This window comes from Pogona vitticeps, chromosome 2 (assembly GCF_051106095.1).
Source record: "Pogona vitticeps strain Pit_001003342236 chromosome 2, PviZW2.1, whole genome shotgun sequence".
Classification (NCBI taxonomy): Eukaryota; Metazoa; Chordata; class Lepidosauria; order Squamata; family Agamidae; genus Pogona; species Pogona vitticeps.
Genome location: NC_135784.1, coordinates 190375428 through 190394588, shown reverse-complemented (window position 1 = coordinate 190394588; position 19161 = coordinate 190375428). Strand labels below are relative to the sequence as shown.

General features: G+C 43.4%; 1 protein-coding gene across 26 annotated transcripts in view; it reads left to right on the top strand.

The window, feature by feature from the left end:
• ADGRL3 (adhesion G protein-coupled receptor L3) overlaps positions 1-19161 on the top strand; it is a 662256-nt gene that overhangs the window by 203307 nt on the left and 439788 nt on the right. The gene's annotated exons all lie outside the window — the stretch shown is intronic.

Genomic DNA, 19161 nt, shown 5'->3' with positions numbered 1-19161 from the left:
AAGCATCAATTTCTATTCACTGTGATTTGAAGGAATTAAGACTGCGGTCCCTCACACAGCCCAACCCATACCTCTTTATCCCAGCACGAGGCAGCATTAAAAGTCACACCAGTGGTGGGTGATACCACTCCACACACCCTCAGGATTGGTGCCACCCTGGCTCTCTGATAGACACCCGAGGATGGGGCACTGCATGCCATGGACAGAGTGGCAGAGTTCACAACAGCCTCTTTATTTAAGAAAACACATTGCCAAAGCATCATTAGCAATAGTAGTGAAGTATTTTTAAAAGGTAGTGGAGAGTAAACTGCCTGAGACCTTCAAGGCCCATTGCCTCAGTCCCCTAGTACCACCTCTGTCCTTTGTTATTTCCTTTTCCCACCCATCCTCCCCCTCCCCCCCCTTTTTAAAAAAAGCAAGAAACCTTAACAGCAATACTGTGGTAGACCTGAAGAAGTGTTGTTTACTTCTAAGGAAATGAAAGCCATGAATGTCAGAGAGAAACTTTAGTAAACTTTAAAAGAGACAAGACATGAACAGTTTGCACAAGGACAGGAATTGCTGCCCACCTTCCCATCCCTCTGAGGAGTTGCTATATGCCACGTTGAAGATACGTTGTGTGCACCAACCTGTGTGGTGGACTGTCAGCAGCTTTGGCGAGGAGGGCAGGAGCTTTTCTTTGGGAAAGAGCAGAGAAAATTGGAAATGCTTCTGAGCTCAAGGTTATGGGCTTGGTCTCCAACGTTTGCTATTTGTCAGGGTGTCAAGACCCAATTCTGAGACGCCTTTGCTGTGTTTAGTTTGATCCTAATCTAATGCTTTACCATACGTCTGGGGTGGTGTCTCTCCCTGTATCACTCAAATTTGTAGGAACGGAAAATTGCTGAAAAGGGATGTTCTTCGTTATGCCTTTTCTCTTGGCTGATTACTGTTCTTACAAGGCAGCCTGCATTCAGGATTTGCTTTGTTTACAGATGAAGAAGACTGTTAGATTATTCTAGCAGTTTTGAACAAGTGAAGTGTGAACTATGGGTGTCCTGAATAATTTAGAAATGTTCTAACCTATCTTGCAACATCAAATAGTATAACCCCACACAAGCTGCCGTGAGAGGGAGAATAGAGGAGAAAGACACTCTCTTAAAACAAACAAAAGGCCTTCTCAATTGTCAGTTACCCACTTTTCCCCTGCAGTTGATCTGAAATCTTTTTTTCAAATTTTCAAATATTTTCTACTATTTTGTAAAATCCTTTGTAAATTTATTTATTTACTTTTTTAAAAAAATCAATATTTACTAGACCATCCCTACGTCCTGGTAGACTGGAAGGCAGGTTACACTGACATCACGTCTTTATAAACTCATTTGGAATCGTTCTAGTGAAGTCGATGAATTTCATTTGGCCACAAACGAACATCAATAGGCTTATATATCCACTATCAAACAGAGAAAACAGCTTTCCATGTTCTCAGATTCTTCTCCAGCTCATATTTAAATTTTGACTCAGAGAGGAATTCTTGTCTCTAGGCACTCTTATCTCCTGCATGTTCTCTCCACACCATACCTGTTCCTAATAACATGTGTCCACTCCCCACTACCCTCCCATTGCATTGGCAGCCTGGGCAAGTGTATCTGCAGGAAATTTTCCAGCGGGTGCAGAGAAACTATATATAATGATATGTCAGCATAATTTGCGTATATGGCTTTCACCATGACAACACAATACATCTTTCCATATACTTTGTCAGTTTCTGGATTGTGGAGTGAAAGTGACCCCTTTGCTCCTGCACCCATAGACACACCGGTATGTGGGAGTGCTATGAGAAGAGGGTGATGCCTTGCAGTCTGTTCTCCAGTGTGACAAGATGACATGGAGGCAAGGGAGAAAGTCTCATTTTTTTTCTGACCATCAGTCACTATCCCTGCTGTGATTTAAGCCTGTGGGGGGGGGGGGGAATGGAGGACTGTGGGTGATCAAAGAGAAGATGGGGTGAGAGGTGGCAGTTTTCTGGGACTTTTTATTTCCAGCCACACTTTCTGGACTCGCTAGAGAGCCTTCCAGTAGTCTGGTTTTTTACTGTGAATGACCACACAATGTAGCTTGCAGTAGACTGAGGAGCAATACTTCCCTGCATATTTCTTGTGGTGCAACGACCATCTGTATTAATAATCCATGACAGGCGATGCTGAGTTAGGAAGGCATCGCCTGAGCTATGGAATCTTGTCATTGCTGCCATTCTGTTTTAAGGAGCTACATATCCTCTGTTCTTCTTTTCGTGGCTTTCATATACCACCATGCGCAGTATCCTTTATGTATTTGTAAAGGTTTAAATACTTACAGATCATGAAAGTGTCAGTGCTTATATTTTTATCTATGTTTGTTATAGAGGATCCCACCTCTCAGATTGAAACTGTACTCTTATCTCCAATACCTATTTACGTAGGCATTATGTGATAAAGGATTGGACATGAAATTGTGTTTTTAGTTAGTCGTGTTTAAAATGTGTACATAGACACACACCCCTTTTCACCTACTATTTCCTTCACACTGCAAGCATCGTGTGCATTAGTGTGTATACCTGCACAAGCATGTCATTTATGTAATATTAAACTAAATATTCATTTACTTAAATGAATGTAATGAAATGATGTAACTTACACCCCATTGCCCAACCCTTCACCACACGACACAGCACATAAACAAATCTATGCTTGTAGATGGACCTATGTAGTTTCCAAGGCCAGAGAACTAAACCCTTAGTCACTGTGTTCCTCATTGAAAGAGGGCCATCTCCAGTTGTGCCATATACATGGCTGTAATATCGTTGTAATTGTTGTAAAGACTACTGTACAACCCTCTTGATGAACAACAATGCAAGGCTTTCTCCCAGTCTGTCTTGTTACAATAATTGCTGATTGGGGGTGATGATTAGGCATTCTTCAGTCTTGAGAGATTATGGTAACGTGCTCTGAATAGAGGACTTGGAAAAGTGTCTAGTGTGGCTGAAAAGGACAATTCGAGAGTGACAATCCCTTCCACACTGAAGACAAATACAGTCTGTTCCCTGTCCAGCTCCCTGGTTTTGCTGATTTCAGGACTTCCTCTTTGCCTCGGCCTGCTGGACAAGCATCTCTTCAAAATGGGAGAGGCCATGATGCACTGCCTGCCTCCAGGCTGAATGCTCAGATGTCAAGTTTTCCCGTCTGTTGAGTCCATTCCTAAGGCCTTCAAATCCCACTTGCAGATATCCTTGTATCACAGCTGTGGTCCCCCTCTGTGGCGATTTCCGTGCACTAATTCTCCATACAGGACATTTATTTATTTATTTTATTTTATTTATTTAATTTATATGCCGCCCACTCTACCCAAAGGTCTCTGGGCGGCTTACAACAATTAAAATTCAATGCAATAAAATAAAATGATTAAAATACAGTTAAAATACAATTAAAATACAATTAAAAATACAATTAAAATTGCCATCATTAAGACCCACAGTTAATGTTATTTCAATTAAAAGCCTTCTGGAACAGGAAGGTTTTGACCTGGCGCCGAAATATCATCAGTGTCGGCGCCAGGCGAATTTCAGTTGGGAGGGCGTTCCATAGTCTGGGGGCAGCTGCCGAGAAGGCCCTTTGTCTACAAGCCATCCCTCTTACCTCCTTGAGGGATGGCTCTTTCAAAAGGGCCCCCTGGCTAGATCTTAACAGCCTGGTAGGCTCATATGGAAGGAGGCGGTCCTTCAAGTATCCAGGGCCCAAGCCGTTTAGGGCTTTATATGTCAAAACAAGCACTTTGAATTGGGCCCGGACAGCAACTGGTAACCAGTGTAAATTATACAGAATCGGCTTGATGTGCTCTCTGGCGGCCCCACCACTAACCAGCCGCGCAGCTCGATTCTCGACCAGTTGCAGTCGCCGGACCGTCTTCAAAGGCAGCCCCACGTAGAGCGCATTGCAATAATCAATACGAGATGTTACCAGTGCATGTGTAACTGTCATGAGACTCCGCTCGTCCAGGTAGGGCCGTAGCTGGTATAGTTTCCGCAGCTGGAGGAAGGCGCCCCTGGCCACCGAGTCCACCTGGGCTTCCAGTGTTAGACTGGGGTCCAGGAGCACCCCCAAGCTGCGGACCCTGTCCCTTAGGGGGAGTGTAACCCCATTCAGGACAGGGAAGTGGCCCTCCAACCTGTCCGGCGAAGCACCCACTAACAGCACTTCCGTCTTGTCTGGATTGAGTTTCAATTTATTAACCCTCATCCAGTCCATTATCAGGTCCAGACACGAGTTCAGCACAGAAACCGCCTCACCTGGATTGGTGGAAAACGAGAGGTAGAGCTGAGTGTCGTCAGCATATTGCTGACTCCTCAGCCCAAACCTCCTGATGACCTCTCCCAGCGGTTTCATGTAGATGTTAAACAGCATGGGGGACAGTATCGAGCCCTGAGGAACCCCATGACATAAATGCCATGGGGCAGAGCAACTGTCCCCCAGCACCACCCTCTGGATACGGTCAGCTAGGAAGGAGCGGAACCACCGTAAAACAGTGCCCCCAACTCCTAACCCAGCCAGCCTATCCAGAAGGACAAAATGGTCGATGGTGTCGAAAGCCGCTGAGAGGTCCAGGAGTATCAACAGGGTCACACTCCCCCTGTCTCTCTCCCGGCAAAGGTCATCATACAGGGCGACCAAGGCTGTCTCTGTACCAAAACCCGGCCTGAAACCCGATTGAAATGGATCCAGAAAATCCGTTTCATCCAGCAGCGCCTGGAGTTGCCCGGCCACAACCCGCTCCAACACCTTGCCCAAATAAGGGAGGTTCGCCACTGGTCGGTAGTTGACCACCAGCCTTGGGTCCAGGTTAGGTTTTTTAAGGAGTGGTCGAATTACCGCCTCTTTCAAGGCGGTAGGGACCACTCCCTCTCTCAGAGAGGCGTTCACGGCCTCCTGGACCCAAGTGCGAATCCTCCTGGCAGATCTTCCAATTAGCCAAGATGGGCAAGGGTCGAGCGGCGTGGTGGTAGAACGGACAGATCCAAGCACCCTGTCCACATCCTCGGGTCTCAACAATTGAAACTCATCCATTAAAGTTTGACCTAAGCACGGCACACTGGACACATCTTCCGATTTTGCGGTAACAGTGGAGTCCAGCCCACTGCGAATCTGAGCGATTTTTCCCTCAAAATGAATAGCAAACTCGTCACAGCGAGCTGATGAGCAGTCCGGGACCTCCACCGGGTTTCCCGGTTGAAGAAGATCCCGGACCACCCGAAACAGCTCTGCTGGACGACATTCTGAGGAAGCAATACGGCTGGAGAAATATTGCCGTTTCGCCAGCCGTATTGCCACGAAATAGGCCCGATAATGGGCTCTAAGTCGTGTTCGATCGGATTCCCAGCGGGACTTCCTCCACCTGCGCTCTAGCCGTCTCCCCTCTTGCTTCATCGCCCGCAGTTCAGAAGTATACCAGGGAGCTGTCTGGGCTCGGCGAGCAGGGAGAGGGCGCTTAGGCGCAATCGTGTCAACCGCCCGGGTCATCTCCCTATTCCATAGGGTGACCTGAGCTTCGACAGGAGCGCCAACCATATCAGACGGATACTCCCCCAGAGCATTCAGGAAACCATCCGGATCCATTAGTCTCCGGGGGCGGATCATCTTAATCGATCCCCCACCCTTGCAGAGGGAAGAAGACGCTAATAGACTGAACTTGACCAGGAAGTGGTCTGACCATGACAATGGGGTCACGACCAGCCCCTCCACATCCAAACCACCACCTTCCAGTCCCGTTGTGAAAACCAGGTCCAAGGTGTGGCCTTTCTCATGTGTCGGGCCGATGACACATTGAGACAGCCCCATGGTTGTCATGGCGGCCATGAAGTCCTGAGCTGCCCCAGTCAAGGCAGCCTTAGCATGGATGTTGAGGTCCCCCAGCACCAGCAGCCTGGGAGTCCTCAACACCAGGTCTGAGACTGCCTCCGTCAGCTCAGGTAGGGAGACTGTTGGTACGCAGCAGGGTGGGCGGTACACCAACAGAATCCCTAATCTGTCTCGTGAGCCCAACACACAATACAGGCCCTCAAGACCCCCTCTCAAAGGGATAGGAAGCCTGGTCAAGGAGATAGAACTCCTATAGACTATAGCAACTCCCCCTCCCCGACCCTCTGAGCGACACTGGTGCTGGACTGAGTACCCAGGAGCACACAGCTGGGAGAGGGGGACACCCTTTGGGAATCTTTGGGAAGACATCTTTGGGAATCTGACCATCAGCCATTCTCACGACATGCCCGAGCCAATGTAGACATCACTGTTTCAGTAATGTATACAGCGGTGATACTTTGAGGTATTTTGAAAGGGTTTCTGCTAGAGATCACATATTACAAGATATGACCCATGTTGCATGCTGGAGGCTCTGATACCCAGGTGTGACTGGAACCCTCACACAAGCAAAGGTGACAAAAAAGGCAACATAGTGTAATGTAGTCTCCTGGTGGCCTGAGCCAAATAGATTTAGAACCTCCTTTTGTAAGAAAATCTGCGTTTCCCTCTCTTACAAAGCTTCCTCACCAGGTACACAAACCCGCCAAAGCAAACACCTGCCAAATCAGACATGCAAATGAAGCCTATGTTTGATACTTGATAGTCAGTTACAAAACAAGAGCAAGCTAAATTGCAAGATGCAAACCAAGGCAAGCTTATGTTAAAATAAACTGACAATATTTCACCTCTTAAGAGAACCCTACTTCCAGTGATCTGCTAATTGTGTTGTCCAGTTTGGTCATATGCACTAACAGTTCCCAACTCAAAGTAAAAAACAAACCTTAACTCAGTTGGGTGGACAGCTTCCAAAACATTTCTCACTTTAATAGAGTTAAATCCTCTTTCAAGAGAATATCCTGGCCTTCTGCACTTGCTAGACATCACAGTAATAAAGCAGGCAGACCATCCGATTTTTGAATTTTATATTTATAATCAAAAAAAAAAAAAAACAGCTATGGACACACATTGACCCCAGCGGTGCAGTCAAGCCTCTGTTCACAATTTGAGTTTTATCTTGGCCAATTCAGGTATCAAGCTCAGAGTTGACTCAGCATTCCACCCTTCCAGGTTCAGTAAAATGAGTACCAAGCTCTCTTGGGGACATGCTTTTTTTCATAATTATTGGTAAACCAAGCAAGGAGTGCTCTAGTGCTATGAGACGGTATATAGAACAAGAAGACAATGAAGCAGCTAATTTCAGTCTTCCTACGTATGTAGATCTTGCAGTTTATTTGCATCTCACGGATCTTTATTGAATTGTGCTTGCATTTTAGTTTCAGTATCAAATGAACCAAGAGAGGCTTTCAACAATAATGACACATGCCTACTATATAGTTTCTTTTTTGTTCACTATAAACTTTGGAAACAATTTAAGTCCCATTGATCAACGGACCCTAGTCTCATTGATCAAAATGTTCTAGAGACTGAATTAAAATACACAATCAATCTGGTCTAAAATAATCCTGACTGGGATGCAACAGAGAGAATTGTCAAGCAACAACAAATGACTGATGCATGTTAACAAAATGAAACCTGCATAAGCATTTGAAATTTTAATTTACGCATTCCTTATACAAATTAAGTGCAGCGTAGACTACAGAAAACTTTCCATGAACTTTGTGGGTTTTTTTAATGCATGCATAATCATCTGCTATTATCTTTCAAGTTCCTGTAGTTTATTATGAAAATGATGTAAGGTTGACAATGACCTTAAATAAAGATGTGCAAGACAGTTTAATGGATTTCGGCTTTCATATTAAGAACAGAAATGGGACCTGCAGCACATATTTAGTAAATCACCACCCTTAATAGGAGTGCTTCGGTTGAAGAGTTTCAAACAGTCACTCACACCTTCCTCAAAAATGCTACAAACTGGTAAGAGTTGAAGCAACCAACTTTTCCAGTCTTTGCCCCACCTCTTTGTTTTTTCTTATTCCCCCTCCCCCTTTGAATTCTCATGACTTTATTCAAGGAAATGATCTCCCATTGTGAATGAATAGGTCTACCAAAGAGACAAGGCTAAAATTCATGTGTCAGAACATGTGTTTCACTCCTTATTTTTTCCCATCTGAATTCTAATGGTTGTAATCCAGAAAATGACCTTCCACTGGGAAGTCTTAATTCTAAGCCAGGAAAAGAGTTCCTACTAGAAATGGGCTGATGTACTATAGAGGCAAGCTTTAAAGTGTGGAGCCATTGTGTGCCATTTCTTAATTTTTCCTTATTTTTCTAGACTTTTCAGTTCTAATTATTCTAACCCGGGAAATTACTTCCTACTAGAAAGTCTTACTTCCTAATTGTGATCCAAGAAATTCGTTCTCATGTGAACAATTTGAAGTCCCAAAAAAGCAAGGCTAAAGATAGTGTGTCTCAACCAATCAGTGTAGTGCTACACAATCCAACAGCTGTGGCCAATATCTAAAGGTAAAGGTAAAGGTTCCCCTTGACAATTTTTGTCCAGTCGTGTTCGACTCTAGGGGGTGGTGCTCATCCCCGTTTCCAAGCCATAGAGCCAGCGTTTGTCCGAAAACAATCTTCCGTGGTCACATGGCCAGTGTGACTTAGACACGGAACGCCATTACCTTCCCACCGAGGTGGTCCCTATTTATCTACTCGCATTTGCATGTTTTCGAACCGCTAGGTTGGCGGGAGCTGGGACAAGCGACGGGCGCTCACTCCATTGCGTGGATTCGATCTTATGACTGCTTGGTCTTCTGACCCTGCAGCACAGGCTTCTGCGGTTTAGCCCGCAGCGCCACCACGTCCCTGTACCAACCTGTTAATGCTTCTTTTTTAAAACCTTTTGTGTCCCGACAAGCCATGTAGATTGTTCCCCCTGCCCCGTTGCCTGAGAGGCAGACCGTGCTGTGTATCTTCATAGATAGCAGGTCTCATCATGACTGCACTCTTACACCATGGCAGTATCATCCTTTCCTCCTGGGAGTGGCCCCCTGCTCTGGTCTTGAGCTGCCCTCACTCCTGGAGTCCCCTGGTTGGTATGGCTCATAGTCCTGTCAGACCTCACTTGGAGGTGCCCAGTGTGATCTCCCTTACAAGCCAACCTAAAGGCAGACCGACAGGGCAAATCACAGAAGCCTGTACTTTTATAGCTGACAAAAGTTTTCTAGGTTCATCATAGCTGGCATTTTTCCAGTAAAAAGTTAATACTGAAATGAAATCAGACCATCGTTGACAAGCATTTCAAACTTCATTTGGGTATCTCAGTATAAGTATTTTCTCTGTCGCAATAATTTCAGGCAACTTCTAAAGCTTGTATTTTTATAAGTTTTATTTATACACAGCTGAGTACTGTAACATGTAACTTTTGAGAAGTCACAGGCAAAACCTAAAATTATAGGAGCATAATATCTTTAAAAAGTAAAGACTCTTGAGAGTAAAAAGAACAATGGGAATGTTTCAAGTGCATTCTAAAAATATTATAGCTTAAAGCCTAATAATAAGGCACATTAAAACAGCAAAATACAGAAAACAGATTTCTTAAAGTATTGAAAATATTATTTAGGTCTAGGGATGTTTAGACACATATAAAACCAGTACATCATATTCTCATCCAAATTGCCAGAGTAAAGTTAAATGTCTTAAGTAAAATCCATTGCTTATTCTCTGGAGCTGCTTTTGGCCTTGGTAAGATACTCTTGCAGCTGCTTCATCTTCTCACTGATTCGTCTGGTGAGAATGTGAGAAATCACTGACTATTTATGTATTCTCATCTTTGTTTACCTAACTTGCTGGGAAGCAATGCTACCTCCACCTCTAAGTGGCAGTTGTTGCTATTTAGTAAGCTTTTGTTAACCTTTTATTGCCTGATAGCACCCATGTCTGCCAGTAATCTGTGAACTGGGTTTAAAAATGGATGTTTCTGAGAAACCAAAGTAGAGGGAGCAACTGAGTGTGTTCTGCCAATGAACGTGCTCCCCTTCTCTTCCTCTCCCAGTTGCAAAAGCGACTGAAGTGACTGAGTAACCCAACTGCCATCTCACAACTACCATTAAAGCTAGCTGGCATCTATGGAGAGATGGGAATCAGGACCCATTCCACTGACTTACCTCTTTTGGCTGCACCTCTGCTTCAGTTATTTCCATTCCATCTAATCATTCTCAGAACCTGAGTTTGTTTGGCTTTTGCTGCCTTTTAAGTTTCTGTTTTTATACAAGTCACCGTGGGAAACATTTTGGCTGAATTGCTGGGTAAAAAATTACCCTCCTTCCCCCATAAAAAGCGATGGCTGGAAGAATACCTCTTTTTGTGTATAAAGTTGCAATACAGGTCTGTTTGTGAGGCAGCAGTTCATTATAGTTCATGTGCCCAGGGTGTGATCCTGGAAGATGTGTTGATGGCTGGTAGTGGGGAAAAGATAGGGCACGTAATTGCAACAGATTGAGTTGGTATCTCCCTCCCTTTGCTTACCTGTGTCGAATCTAACCATGCATTGCTAGAAGTATAAATGGAGTAGAGGATACACTTTGAGATTCTGAGGGAGAGTATTTGCCATGGAAGGTCTAGTCTAGTAGGAGTGTCATGGGTGGAGAATGGAATTAAGTGAAAGGGATTTGTTAATTTTTATTCAAACTCAAGCACTTAAATTATTATCATGATATGGTAATAAAAGATACCGGTAACTGTGAGCAGCCAAAGTAGTGCCATCAAGCAGGCGACTTAGCCTGAAAATTCTGTTCAGGCAAAATCCCAACTTACTAGGGAAGCCTTCAGGACTCTATGGACAGAATCCTGGCCCTGGCATCTCCTGGCAAGAACAGAGTAAGTAGCATGTATTTCTGGAGCATTCAGCTTTGGTTCTGTTTCTCTTCAATAAGCTGCAGCCCAGATCCAGCCCCTTGCTTAACTTTAGGGAACAACTGGTAGATTCAATGGCTACTGTAAAAAAAAGAGGGGGTAAGCCAGTGATTTGGAATGGGTACAAACATTTGAACCATATATGTGCCAACCCAACTGAGTAACCCAGCTGTCATCTCACAACTGCCATTAAAGCTAGCTGCCGTCTACGGAGAGATGGGAATCAGGACCCATTCCACTGACCCATGGCCTCTAAAGTGAAGAGCAAGCAAAACAAAGAGATTTGGGAGTTGCCTCTTGAAAAGTTTGCATCACAAACAATAAATGAAGTAACATAGGGATAGGGAACCTTTGGCCTGCTGAACATTTTGGACTTTGAATGCCAGAAGCCCCACCCGACATGGCCATAGTAAGGAATTATGGGAGTTGCCAGCCCAAACATTTGAAGGACAAAAGGTTCCATTCTCTGGAAGTATGTTGTTCCTCATAAAATGTTAAAATTGAAAGTATGCTCTGTGGAACTAAGTGCGGTGGAAAGTGCAACACATGTTTCGAGTGCATCTGGCAATGAATAAACCATGAGTGTATAGGTGCAATTTTTAAAAAGCAGTGAAAGGAAGCAGAGGTTTTTTTTTCCTGTTTTGCAGCAATTAATTATCAAGGCTGGATACAATCCTAAAATTGCAGGTAAACAGTATTCAGTGCTGATCCTGGGGCGGAGGCTCCTTTGTACGCCTGCAGCCATACAATTTACTACTTTGCCTACTCAGTTCACATGGATTCAACTGCTCTACCCTTTTCCAGTCACGATAGCCCCCCACTGCTGTTCTGAGACTGGAAATAACAGGCTGCAATCTCACACCCACTGTTCCATTAAGAGAGAGACACATGTAAAGCTGTGCTTTACTTATAGATTGAGGGAGCAGTGGGAAGAGGGCAGGAGAGGCTTTAGCGACCCGGGAGTGTGCCTTTAGGGTTAGTAAAGTTGGTTTGCAGATTTTCAGCAGGATCATTGCTGAGACCATTAATATTTCATCCTCCAGCTTGACAGAAGCATTCACTTTCGGACAGAGGGATTGTTTGTCTCTTTGCCGGCTTGCTTATTGCCATAATCTAGTATTCAGTTTCAAAATAAAAATAACCAAACAAGAAAGTTTCTTTTCTGTTCCCAAATTTAGTAAACAGATATCAAAATTTTAAAAGTGTTTTTGTTTACAACACATTGACCAGAACCATATTACTTACATATGCCAGAAAAACATCGTTTATTGTAAATCACAGCAGCAAACTGCTATTAGCTAAGAATTTGTTGTTTAGTCATTTAGTCGTGTCTGACTCTTCATGACCCCATGGACAAGAGCACGCCAGGCCCTCCTATCTTCCACTGCCTCCCAGAGTTGGGTCAAATTCATGTTGGTCTCTTCAATGACACTGTCCAACCATCTCGTCCTCTGTCGTCCCCTTCTCCTCTTGCCTTCACACTTTCCCAACATCAGGGTCTTTTCCAGGGAGTCTTCTCTTCTCATGAGATGGCCAAAGTATTGAAGTCTCAGCTTTAGTATCTGTCCTTCCAGTGAGCACTCAGGGTTGATTTCCTTCAGAATGAATAGGTTTGTTCTCCTTGCAGTCCAGGGGACTCTCAAGAGTCTCCTCCAACACCACAGTTCAAAACCATCAATTCTTCAGTGGTCAGCTTTCTTTATGGTCCAGCTCTCACTTCCATACATCGCTACTGGAAAAACCATAGCTTTGACTATGCGGACCTTTGTCAGCAAGGTGATGTTTCTGCTTTTTAAGATGCTGTCTAGGTTTGTCATCGCTTTCCTCCCAAGAAGCAGCTGTCTTTTAATTTCATGGCTGCTGAGAATTAGACTGCATATTTTTTCAGTTTGGTTCTGGCCCTCATTTCATGTATCAAAATATTTTGCCACATTCTTGTCTGGTGAACTGGCACTTCAAGTATTTGTCCACTAACTTACACAGAGTGTAAGATATTTGAGGAAGTCAGGCTTCCCAGATTCTTATTTAAATGTGGGCCTCATCTCCAGAGTCAATATGGGAACTGGCACTCAATAGTCAACTGGCTTTCATACCTCCTGTGTGTTTAGAAACAGTTCTTTGCACACAAAAAGCAAACAAAACAAAACCAAACAAAAACATAATGTGCTTAGCACTTGATAGAGGAATGCAATTAAAATAATATTAAAATGTGAATTCTTAGGCAGTCTAAATACTGTAATGGTTGGGTAAGATGAGAGGAGGGTAGTGTGCTTTGCTTTGCTCTTATGAAAAGCAACAAGCAGCAGCAAGTTGGAAGGAGACTTGCATGTAAAGGCAGAGACTCCCCATATAATCTAGAGTGGTGGAAGTACAGTTTTCTGGCTTGCATAGAGACCCTCCATGCGTAGAGGAAGCTCTCTTCAGACCCATAGCTTTTCCTAGGAACAAAGTTATGGGACAGAGAGGTGAGTCTACCATGCTTCCCTCCTGTTATGCTTCCTTTAGATTAAGCCACTATCTTCATTTCAGCACCATCATTTTGTTATGGTTCATAACATTAGTTTGATATATACAGCAGATCCTATCCAGTGAAGTTTCTGATACAGAACTGAAATTAATTTCTAAACTTCTGGAGTTTTCTGCAAACCTCTTCTCATTCCTGTATCTATAGAGGATGAGAACATCACCACATAATATATTCCAGATGACATACTTCAAATATATGCAACACAGGGAAGCGTGAGAAATGTGTTTGGTTCACCTTTCAGTTTGAGTTTATCAACTTCACCCTTTCTGAATATAAACATGAATTAGAACACACTTCGTCCTTTAAATCCTTACTTTTCTGAAGCTTTAAATAAAGATTGCAAAAACTATGTATATACATTTGAAACAATGCCTTCAACAATGTGGAGAAAAATGCATACTGATTTTCATGCAAGCCAGAAAAAAAAAATCACAACCCAATGCAGAAATATAGTAGTGAAAAACTGACCCAAAGGACCTTATATGGCAGTTTCACTGGCAGGTAGATTTATGCGGAAGAAGGTAGTGAAACATATATTTGGGTTCTAAGCCATATAGGACATTAGAAATTGATAAGTTGTGTTTGGAGACACTTATTTTTTTTTATCATGATGAGCTAGCTGGTTGAATGTCATCAGCCTGCTCAGAGACTCTGCCCAACTACGGTACCTCTGCCTTGTCAGCCTTGGGGTTCAGTTTATTGAATATCACCCAGTCCATTGTTGTACCCAAAGATGAAACAGCGACCTGATCGATCTAGAAAAGGTAGGTGGGGCAACTTTATGGCATACCCAGGGATGGGAACTCAAGTCACAGGACTCGTGGTCAAGTCAGACTTGAGTCACACCGGCTCAGTTTTGACACAGGGTTTCTCCCCGCCCCGCCCCGCCCCGCCCCATGACTCAAGACTGACTTCAGAACCCACCCACCCCTCCCTTTTTTCTGGGGAAAAAGCTTGTTTTTAATAGGGAATCGGACTTGGGGCTTGGAACTCAGGACTCAGATCCAAGGACTTGCCAGCATCCCTGACAGATGCACTTAAGCACTTCTGTATGCCGAAAGAAGGCTGAAATATTTTTAGATTGTGCATATTGTTTACTTAGTTGGTGTATTTGTTAAAAGAAAACAAAGCACAGCACATCCCAGTTTAGTTGTGACACTGACTAATGGCATTCCTTTTATGCTCATAATTTTATGAATGTAAAGGGTGAATATCATGCCACTTCAGTTGAACTGACATAATAGTATCTTTCAAACTTCTCTTTATCATTGTCATGAGTTCTGGTTCATATTCAGTTTTCACATCGGACATCCAGTGATCCAAAACAAGAGGAAAGGGAAAGCACACAGCAGTAGAATCCCTAAACAGTGATTAAACTAAAAATGGTGTGAACTTAGCTGTTAGCATTCAGTTAACAAGGTAGCATGAGAAAACTGGTGGCCCATAAAACCAGCATATAGCGTATATTCAAAAGACAGGTCATACGTTTTGTTGGAGGGGCTGGAGAACTATAGGGACGTAGCTGGCATCTCTGATGGCCTTGGCCCTTATACCTTCTTTTTGGTCCTCTGTTGTTGCAGAGACTGCCATTATTACTGGTGACAGACTTTATGTAGACCCAGCTTTATGCTTGCCATCTATTTTTAGAGGGGCTGGTTTAAATGTCTTTTAAAAACCATAGATCAATTACTTATGGGTGACAGCACACATTCTCATCACAGAGGCTTGGAAGGATGCATCCATTGTCGCCAGGGAAGTTTGGTTATGAACGACTCCACGTCTTGCGGCTCTCACTAAGCTTGCATACCATCTGCGTTTTTCGAGGGGACAGATCCCAAGGATGCTGCATCTGTGGGGGTGCACTTTTTAAGCTATATTTAAGCAATCTTTCCTGTCCAATTAATGTCTCTGGAAAATGCAAATTAATTTGGTGCCATATGTAATTGAAAATCTGTTTTTAAAATTATTAATTAAAAAGGAAAGGAAAGAAGCATGGTTGCCACATGGCACACATCCTTCTGTTTTGAAGGATTTGCTAGGGCCATTTCAGTTTCCTTGTGTATCTGTTATTTTCACAGTAATCTGACTGGTTGGCATGCACGTGAATGTTTAGGTCTGGCCCCCCTCCTCCAGCCTCAGTTTTCATCTTTTTTGGGGAATGGGGAGCATGGATAGCAAGCAGCCACCGCTGCAGTTAAAGAAACTGTAAAGGCTTGTCTCTACTGATTCTCTCTGTGATGAGTTTTGAAAAGGGAGAGAGGTCAAGAGGAAACGTGAGTGAATGAGCAGACAGATCGCTTTCTTTCCTTTTGGTAGATCATATCTCATTAACAGGATAATATCTCCTTTTAATTACATCTTCCCCAGAGTAAATATGCTCTGCTTTTTTTCTGCTGTTCCTCATAGGATTTGGATTTCACTTGTGTAGTTCTTCTCCGGATGTGTTCCAGTTTTTTAAATAGTCTCTAATGAAGAATGGAGCAAACTGTTGCCTCTCTGTGATTTGGACACTGTGTCCAAAACTGAATTAACACTCAGACATTGCTGCTGCATCACATAGACTCAGCCTGTGATCCACTACAATACCTAAGTCCCTTTCACGTGTAGTGTTGTGACATGTTTTTCCCTTCCTATATTTTGTGTCTTTGATCTGGAGAGTTTACATTTCTTTGTGCTTAATCGTCTCTTGTTAGTCTGAGCCTGAGCCCTTACAAGGCTTGGGTTGCGTCTTCCAACCTCTCTAGATTCCTTGGCATTTTGACCCTGTATTCTTTGGTGTAGACTGTTCCTCTTAACTTCCCGGTATCTGCACCTTTGATAAGCAAGCGATGTACTACGCTTCTGCCAGGTCATCAGAGTGTTTAACACCACAAGGCATAGAACAGGATTCAGTCCTACTCAGGACCTTCCTTTAGAAGATCTTGCAGCCGAAACATTAATTAAAACTGTATGAATATGATTGTTCAACCACCTGTGTATTTATTTAATTGCAGTGTCATGCACCTCACATTTTGCTTTCTTGTCGGCAGAGGTGTCTTGGGAACTGCTTTACTGAAATCAAGACACGTTACGAGACTCTCGGGATGTTTCTCACAAAAAAGTATCCTATGAAATTCGGGCTCAGCCTTTCTCATTTGTGGAAAGGGTAGGCCCAGGAATCCTGAACCACAGCTTTGGCAGTTTCTTTAGAATCCGAGTTTCTTTTCAAAAGGAATTTCTTTTGTATGAGATTGAATGAAAATGGTTGAAATGCTCCTGGGACAGCTTTTTAGCACAGTGCTTGTGTGTACATTACTTACATGTAAGACTGCGCTCCCTTCGCTGCTGGGTCTGTTCCTTTCCGTCTGGGTATACGAATATTTATTATATCTTTTTTAAAAACATCCAGTAGCATAGGGATTTTCTAGAGTTTATTACACGTAAGTGTAAATATTTCAAAAATGAATACAGATTAAAAAGCCTCAAGGCGTTTTAACTATATTTACTCATAGATAGCGAGTAAGGCCACTTTTCTGAACTTAGGAACCATCTTGTTCAGAAAGCAGCTCATCTGAAATGTGTGGAAGACCACTTTTTCATTATTATTATTCCTCATGAATCAGTCCAGAACCATTACTACCTTCTCCTTCTGTCATTACTGTCACAATGAATTTAAAATTTACGCTTCACACATAACAGGCATTTTGAGATGGAAGCAATGCATGGCCATAACGTGCTTCTCTGGTGCTGTTTAGGAAAGGAAGGGGGAAAAGCTCTCTTGCGGTTTTTGCTTTAGCTTCAGTTGCTGAATTGCTAGCTGACCTGAACCACAATTTCTTTTAAAGCCCAATTTTAACTCAGGATACTTCTCCCCCTCAGGATGAATAATTATAGTAGTAACTGGGATGCAGCACTCAGGCTGAATCTTTCAGTTTCCAACATACTGAGTAGAGCCTCCAAAGGCCTATAATGGTTGCTAAAATTGCTCTTAAAGGTATTAAAAAGGCCATTCCCAAATAATCCTTGACGTATTCAGCACAAGTTGCTAATCCTTGGCATTTAAAGCGCTTTTAGGCCCTGCCCTCATGCTCTGGTTGTGCCCTTGTTTTCATCATTTCCCTGTCTGGGACCTTTCCCTCTCCCTCTCTATGGCCTCTGAAGATCCATTTCTGTCTAAAATGATGGCCGCCATCCCCTTACTTGTTGTGTTTTAGGCCTGTTGGAACTCTTCTCCAGCACCCCGTCCTCTTCCTACAGGAAGTCACCAGGATACACACCCACGCCCACCCACGCCCTTTCATCAGGTTCCACCACAAAGCTAAAAAATAAATGTTTTGTCTTTGGTGTAGAACAGGGGGGGAATCTCCTACCTTGGCATTAATGCCGACTGAAAAGGAATGAACTGTAGATGAAATGAGAGTAACAAAATGTTTAAGGAAACCCTTATTCTTTATTTGAATTTAAAGGCTGTAGAAAGTGTTGGTTTCATCCTTGTTATTGTGTGAATGCCATTTTAAGCGTATTTTGTTATTGTGTGCTGCCAAGTCACATCCAAATTACAGCAAAAACCCTAATGCTGTTTTCAAGGTACACTAAATGTTTAAGGACTGGTTTTACCTGTGCCACTCTCCCCTCCCCATTAATTTCCATGTTCAAACAGAAGTTCAAACCCAAGTCTTCTAAGTCCTTATCTGACACTCTATCCACTATACCACACTAGCTTTCTGAACATATTTACCTAGAATTAATTTCAAGTGAATAATGGTTTTTTTTATCCCTACTGATGTGTTTAGGACTCATCATTATGGCTGTAAGTGTCAGGTTTGTGCAAGCTACTCTACATTTGATTTGGGGACTGGTTTGGTGGTATGGATTGAGCTAAAATTAAGTTTGGGTCCATTCAAACCCAGTCTGACCCAGTGCAGATTCCAAATCTGAACCTTTGGGTTTTTCTTTGACCTGCACTGCAAAACCAAAAAGTATTCTATTAGATACTTCACATGTATGTGTCTGCATATATATATAAGCCATCTTTGGTCCTGCGAGGGAGAAAACAGGGTATAAGAAAATTGAAATGAATGAATGAATATAGAGAGCTGGAGTAGACCCCTCAGAGCCTATAGACATAGGATCCAGGAACAAAGACAGGACTATTTTGTCCCAGGCAGAATGAGTCCCCATGGTATTAGAGGCACCCTGAATGCCTTGGAGAGCACCCTCAAGTTTCTGATTTCTAGCAGAGCTACAGGCCATGCAGAATAGTCAGAAATAAAGTCAGGTGCTGCGAGGTCACATGGTGGACACTGGATGGGCAGACAATAGAAGCAGTTGGCACAACTAGGCACTTTTGGGGTTCAGGACTTTCTGGGGGGGGCAAGGAAATCATCTGGGGCTCCACTTGGACATACAGCACCTGGGGGTGGGGGGGTGGGGTTAAAGTCTGAAACTCAATCCCCTAGGCTGAGCTGGGCAAGAGAACAGACAGCGGGTGCAATTTCTTTTAAGCCAATAAAAGCTGTTGTGGTTCAGACTTTCGCACTGGAATCTGTGGAGTTATTTTCCAGGGACCCACCAACTACTGGGCTCCCAAGAGACAGGTCTGGTAGTGCTCCCATCTATACAGCTACCAGTCACACTGAGAGTTATAGAGGTGTGAGAATTTTATGGGGAAATCTGCTGGGTGATGAGAGTCAGTGCTAGCTGGCCACCTTGGGGAATAGAAAAGCTTGAGAGAATATAACCAAGACACTGTAGCCCCAAAAGGAAAGAGAGAGAAAATCTAGTTTATAACATACACTGGGCGTTTTCGAC